At 36.1% G+C, this 7,364-nt stretch overlaps 1 pseudogene across 1 annotated transcript; it reads right to left on the bottom strand.

Annotated features, from left to right (window-relative positions):
* Positions 1-1,301: 1,301 nt before the first annotated feature.
* On the bottom strand, positions 1,302-3,779 carry LOC147476552 (phytoene synthase 2, chloroplastic-like; annotated as a pseudogene). The gene is made up of 5 exons (XR_015207461.1): positions 3,016-3,779; positions 2,900-2,950; positions 2,519-2,691; positions 2,180-2,406; positions 1,302-1,860 (listed from the first exon to the last, which is right to left on the bottom strand). The product of XR_015207461.1 is annotated as a phytoene synthase 2, chloroplastic-like (transcript).
* Between the last annotated feature and the right edge of the window lie 3,585 nt (positions 3,780-7,364).

Here is a 7,364-nt window from a genome sequence, read left to right as displayed (position 1 = left end):
AATTAAATGGTCTGTTCCATCCAGAAGTTTAAGAGCAGAATATGTTAAACAAGTATGATAATGAGAAAACAGATGTAATAATGAGCATACATGATTGGTAGCACCATAGTCAATGATCCATATGGATTTAGAAAAACACGAGAAAGATATACCTGTCATGTTTTCTTGTGAAGTGGTACTACTTGAATTAAGCAAACTGAGAAGTTGGTTGTATTATTCGGTGGAGAAAACAGGAGAATTGGAGTCCGTAGCCACCGAATTAGCTTGAAAGCGGCTTGGGGAATAACCGTGCAGTTTGTAATATGTACCAATATGATGTCCAACACGGTTACAGTGATTGCAGAATGAAGCAGCGCGTCGTCGCTGCCCTTGTTACCACAGATCCGAGGGCGACGCGCTTGAGGTCATTTCGAACCCGGTGTTGTCTTCAGAGAGGTTTAGACGGGCCTAAATTCGGAGAAGAAGCCCAGTTGGTCTTTTGAAAGTGGGTACTCAGGGCAGCAACGTCTGGAGCAGAAGGAAGAGAGTGCATGAATCTCTTGTTGCTTCTCTTCCTGTCGGATTAAAGAATAAATTTTGGACATACGAGGAAAAAGATCCATTAAGAGAATTTGATTGCGAATGGATTGAAAACGAGCATCTAGGCCTTACATGAATTTCATAGAACGACCGTCTTCAACCTCTTTGGCAAAAATAGATGCATGACTATAAGTACAGACATGCATAGTAGACAAAAAACTTAATTCATCCCATAAAGATTTAAGTAAAGTGAAGTAATTAAACAGTTACCGGACGATTGTCTTGTTTGAGAAGAGTGATAGAATCCTTCAGTTGAAAGACCTTGGGTGCATTAGTTTGTGAAAAATTGTCACCTAGATCTTTCCAGATTTTGGATGCAGAGTCGACATAGAGGATGCTTCCACGGATATTTGGAGTAACAGAATTGAGAATCCATGAAACAACGAGGTCATCACATCGCGACCACTTGGATTTTTCTTTGGGAGTACTAGGAGGTGTGACAGAGCCATCGACAAAACCAAACTTATTCTTTGCTTGAAGGGCTCCAGAGATAGACCGTAACCAAGTCGGATAATTGTCATCGGATAACAAAGGAGAGACGAGAATAGCCGTAGGACTATCTGAGTGGTGTACAAAGAAAGAATCATCGGAACCTGGAGGAGAGTCATTATTGGTGTTTGAGGCGTCGACCATTGAGAATTGAGAGGAGGCGGAAGCTTAGAGCAGTTAGAGTTAGGGTTTAGATCGAAATTAGACTAATACCATGATAAATTAGAGAGAGATTTGAGAATATTTACTTGATTGATTTCTAATGAGATTACAATGGTTTATATAGAGATTACAAGTTCCTAAAATTGAAATAAACACAAACTGTGCGAGTCTTTATAAACACAAGCGGTGGATTTCTAAACAGGACGCGAGTCAGGGACACGCTCTAACTGTGCCTTGAATAGAGCGCGTGTGCGCGCTTTGCACTCTGACATACTGAACAACTTCTAATTAACTGATTCGCAATGCAGCTTTGATGAATGCCAATGGCAAAGTACAAATCATCTTAGTCCTCCCTAGACAAACCTTTTTCGTCAAGTTATCGTAATCATTGTCTTCGATTACATCCAGGAGCTTTGAATACAAAATTGCGGCCCCCCAAAATGGCAAACGATAAGTCATATCGAGCTGAAAAGCTCCCTCCTCAGCTAGGCTGTAGTAAAATCTAGCTCTTTTAATCTGAAATTTCACGAATTCTTTCCAATCATCAGTGACCTTCGAAAAATATCTTTCTCTGATAGCCCGAATTGTGCAAGTTCATCTTGTGGAAGATACACTCTTCCCATCAGAGCACTGTTAAAAGTAGCTATTAATTGTCAAAGCAAGTCAAACACAGTGAAAGCAAGCACAGAAAGTGACAAACTATAGTGTGTTGAATAGCGAGGGGGAGGGCGCTGAAGGGGCTAGCTATAGCATATAGAGTGCTCAGGTCGCGGCAGTTTTTTTCCCACGGCATTTCACAAATCAGTGCGCCAATGTTTGGAATCGGGACTATCTAGTATCTACCAAGACGAACCAAATCCCTTAAGATATAGCGTGAAGTTGCGAATAGATTAAATTTACTAATTACCTCTAGAGCTATTTTAATCAAGTTTAAATAGATGAGACTCACTCTTCTTTGACGTCTCTAAGGATGTTGGTAATTTGAACAGCAATACACACATACAAGACGGTATCATAGAGTTTCCGTAAAGGCTCAGGTTGAAGCTCCACTGAAGGGACAACCATAAGCCCTGGAGCTACAGCAACATGGTAACAATACTGATAAAGTTCTTCAAAGTTTTCATATCTGCATTTTGTTATGTCCATTCTCATTCCATCAATCAGGTCCTTAAAAGGCTACAGTGGGAAAAGAATAGAAAGAAAATCAAACTACTCGAGCTTGAGCAGTTAATTTGAAGTAAAGCAACTGTATCATTCCATTGAGTCCTTAAGCATATGTACCAAGTACCTTTATATCTATTGGAAATTTGTAAACAGTATCTGTAAGTGCAGCATCCAGGATATCATGAGGTCTTCCATTGAAGATATCTTGAAGTCTCTCTTCCCATCTATCAAGAACATCAACACCAACATCGATTGCATTTGGCTCGTCAACAAGGTCATCCGTTCTCCTACACCAAGCTGTTCAAACCCACGTAAATTTTAAAGAAAACAACCAAACACAACCGCAATCAAATCGTTGTGTGCAGGTGCCAACTAGCAAAGTTATTGGTAAAATCTTTGGGTGATGATACCAGAAGTATGGGGCATCAAACAGTTACTGATCTCATTTTAAAAAAAAAATAAACAAAATCGAACGAATCGTTGTGTATGCCATGGAAAACCTTACCGTAAATTGACCAGACCGCCTTCTTTTGTTTATCAGGCAATAACAAAGATCCTGAAATTAGAGCAGCAAAAGTTAATTTTTGGTTAATTTTTTGATCAGTGGGCCGGGAAACGTACCTTGGTAAATATTTTTATCCCTTGCAGGGAAAGTATGGGTGCAACGCTCATAAGCTTCTTGTAGGTATGTAGGGCGGGATTCAGGTACCGTCCATGAATCCTTCATGGATGAATATTTGAGTTGAGAGTGCCTATTGAAAATTTCTGTTAAGTGCAAGTCACTGCATGCTTTGCGGCATTTTAATAATTCTTTATGGAAGTCATGAGAAATAACTTCCTTCTTGCCTACTCCTATACCACCTGTATTTGATGAAATTGAAAAAACTGAACACATTTTGTACTAACAAAGGATTTGCCAGTATAACAGAATTGAAAACACTGAATGGAATATGAACTGTCTGTAGCTATCATCTGCGCTATTATACTACATTATTGGGAGCGACTACACCACATGACCTTTATTTTATCAAAAAAAAAAAACTACACCACATGACCCAGGCACACAATTTCTTTACGTAAGTTACACCTGATTGGGCGGCGGGATTGATGTGGCAACAAAATCTCACGAGTCAACAAAGGGAAGATGAGGATTGCGTCCCATCCTAACCCAAATACAAACAAAAGTGTTGAAAGCGGAGCCAGGATTTTAGTTCAGTGTGGGCAAATTAACGTAGAAACGCCCACCTAAAAATTCTTAATACCAAAAATTGAAAATTTCAAACATACATATATTAATTATCCAAAAAATAAAATTTTCTAAAAACTCAAAATCAAACAAAAAAATTTCAAATTTCCACGACGAATACCCATTTTCTGAAAGTGGTGCATAATCGCCTCAGAATTAGTACTTTTAAATATCTCTTTCTCAATATATGTTACTAGGTATTCTCATTCAACCACTCATCTCATATATGATTTCGAAGTTGATTATTTACAATATGCAAAGCTGAAAATGCTTTCTCAACAGTTGTTTAGAGATTACGAGAGTTTCATATTTAAGCAACACATATATTATTTTTTAATTTCAATTGGAATTTACTTTAATACTTAGAATGTTTCAAATTTATAACTCCGAATCTTCACGAAAAAGACGACATCAAGTAGTAAGTTAGTCATCCTTTTTATTTTTTTAGGTTCTTTGTCTATTACCATTTTCTTTAAAGCGGCGCGGTATTGGCACCCCACTTGATAAGATTGGCACTCTTTTGACAAAAAATAAAATAATAATGATTATTTCTTATATGTCTTTTTAGACTCCACATGCTCGATAATTCTATGGCATCGGGTTGCCGCAAGATCCCATATCCCACGGCAGGCAGTTCAAACATTTTTTTTGTTTTTTTTTTTCACTTCAAATTTTGCATATTAAACATACACGATATATGGATATCTTATTTTCTTCTTTAAAACTTTTTTATACACTCCAAGAACAATACCAAAACCATGACAAAAAAAATGTAATCGAGGTATATAATTTTGTTATCTCGCAAAAATATTTTCATATACTATAAGGAAAATTTGTGATCAAATTAATAAATAAGAGTTTTAATAATTAACACAAGCAAAACTCCATTTTAGTGAACACAACCATCTTAGGCAACTAATTTTTTTTACAGTGGCTATTAAAAAAAAATTAAAAAGAAAAAAAAAGACTCATGGCAACCACCTTCCGTGGGATATGGGATCTCGCGGTAACCCGATGTCGTGAATTGTGCGATCTCGCAGCAACTTCTTGTCGTGAGTGTTTTTTATGTGATTAATGAAAAGGTGCCAATTCTATAAAGTGGAGTGTCAATACCACGACCCTTCTTTAATATTACCATTTTTAATTAATCCTCTTTTTAAAGTTTAGTGTTTGTTAATGTGATATAAAAATGGAAATGAATATAAACTTTGGATAGCGTTCAATCATTCTGATGAGCTTTTCTATTGAATGTATTCTCAAGCCAATCTAAGTATATAATTTTTAATTTATTTCCATTTTATTGTACAATAAATATCTCCAGCTTGAATTTGTATAATACCCAATCATCCTTAGTAGTCTGCCTCATAGGTGTTTGATTAAAGCACAGAATTAGATGTATTTCTTTCAAAAGAAAGAGCAAGCAGCACCCATTATGGTATTGAAATGTCATTGTAAATAAATATACACGGGTAAGTCACTTCAAGACTTAAGACGATTTTCTCCTGTGTAATATGTAGTTCGACATAGTCGTTGTCTATGTCTACAATGGTTGAATAGTTTATTGATGTTGTTTAGGTGTAGTATGGATTATATTGAAGTAGATGATTGTATGAGATAGGTTTATAATTCACCGAATTCATATTACAAATGATAGTTGTAGAGTTTGGCTAGGAAGCCATGAGAGAGAGAGTCCTCTCCCAAGTGTGTAGAAGTCCTTTTTGCATAATTGTGATTGATGAAGCCTTGTAATAGCACGTCATAGTATGTAGTATTTGTGAGAGCAATTGGCAGCATGCACAACACTTGTAACAGTTAGTAGCTAGAGTATGTTGAGTGAACTGTAGAGGTTGATAGTGACTAGTCCTCCTAGTAGGTAGAGTGGAGTGTGGGGGGACGTAAGATGTCCCTTACAGGCGACAATCTTGACGACTGCGCCGCTAGAATATAGTGGGAATCTCAATTATCTTTCTATATAATATTATTGTTCACAATTAGTTAGCAAATTTAGATCAAAATAATTCAATTCAATGAGTATTTCGCAATGTTATCAAACTCAATCCAGACCTTAACCCGGCAAGAGAACCGGGTAAGTGGGTTAACAGTCCAACCAATAGATTAATCTAGAAATTGGGCTCTAGACACTTTCTTTAGTGTCTTTTTTGTCTAGAGAAAGACCAATATTATCTTTTGATTCTACTCCAATTTTAACAACATATCACTTTTTGGGTGTATTAACTGTTTTTAAAACTTCTTATTTTTTCTTTTTACCCTTTCATTTTGTAATCTGCCAATTCTTCCACAAATAAATAATCTGAAAATCCCAATGTAATGCTTGTTATGGGTGTGTGTGTGTCAATCGAGGCCACTCATAAAAAGCAAGGGTGCGTGTGTATTGCTCCAAGATGTCTTTGAATCAAATAATACAATTGTCTTATAAAAAAAAAAAATTTGTCCTTTCACAATTTCACAATTTGAATTACATCAAACAAAGCTTTTAAACATGATATTCAAAATTATCGAGAGATCGATTTTAAATTGTTAAAGGCATTCGTATTGAAATTAGTTGTAATCAATCATTTTTCCGTTTTTGAAGTTGATGTTTTCCACATTGTTTTGATCTCTCTGTAAATTCATCTCATTTTTAATTGGAATTTATAGATTTTGGATGAATTTTAGTTATTTTGATTAACCCACTACTCTTTTTGGTAGCGATTTAGTTAAGTAGTTTTTTTTTGTTGGTAGTTGGGCTTTTTAATTTGGGACTAATAAAAGAGGTTAAAATTGTAAAAGTCAGCCTCAAATTTGAGACAGATGTCAAATTTCAGTTTTTATAAAGAAAAAACAAAAAAAAAGTTTGCTATTTCTTCTGAACATAAAAAATTTGCGTCTGTATACCTATACCCAATTTTCTGGTGTAGAAGTCCTCTTTGCATAATTGTGATTGATGAAGCCTTGTAATAGCACGTCATAGTATGTAGTATTTGTGAGAGCAATTGGCAGCATGCACAACACTTGTAACAGTTAGTAGCTAGAGTATGTTGAGTGAACTTTAGAGGTTGATAGTGACTAGTCCTCCTAGTAGGTAGAGTGGAGTGTGGGGGACGTAAGATGTCCCTTGCAGGCGACAATCTTGACGACTGCGCCGCTAGAATATAGTGGGAATCTCAATTATCTTTCTATATAATATTATTGTTCACAATTAGTTAGCAAATTTAGATCAAAATAATTCAATTTAATGAGTATATCGCAATGTTATCAAACTCAATACAGACCTTAACCCGGTAAGAGAACCGGGTCAGTGGGTTAACAGTCCAACCAATAGATTAATGGTCCAACCAGTGGGTTGAAACACATATTAAAAGACTATAATATATATAAGCTACTCTCTTATTATACAATCAGTATTACAACATTAATAGAAGTATATAAAAAAAATGTAATATACCCAAGGAAGTTGTTGGTTGTAGTGGCAGACCCATTTGTTGGTTCGCAGAGTGAACCAGGTTCAAGTCTCCAGTTTGACAATTTGATTTTTTGAATTTCAAAGAATTGCAAAATTGGGTTATTGGGTCGGTCCAGTATGCTTAAACCGTCTGGGTTCGCTGGGTTTAATAGAAAACCGCCCGAGTTAACTAGGTTAGCTCCTGGTCAACTGCAGAAACGATCTAATGATAGACTCAGCCCGGTTAGAAAACCGGTTCGCCGGTTTACTGAGTCAATCCAC

Source organism: Coptis chinensis, chromosome 9 (genome assembly GCF_015680905.1).
Source record: "Coptis chinensis isolate HL-2020 chromosome 9, ASM1568090v1, whole genome shotgun sequence".
NCBI lineage: Eukaryota > Viridiplantae > Streptophyta > Magnoliopsida > Ranunculales > Ranunculaceae > Coptis > Coptis chinensis.
Note: the sequence above shows the minus strand (reverse complement) of the source record. Positions and strands in the feature narration are given on the sequence as shown.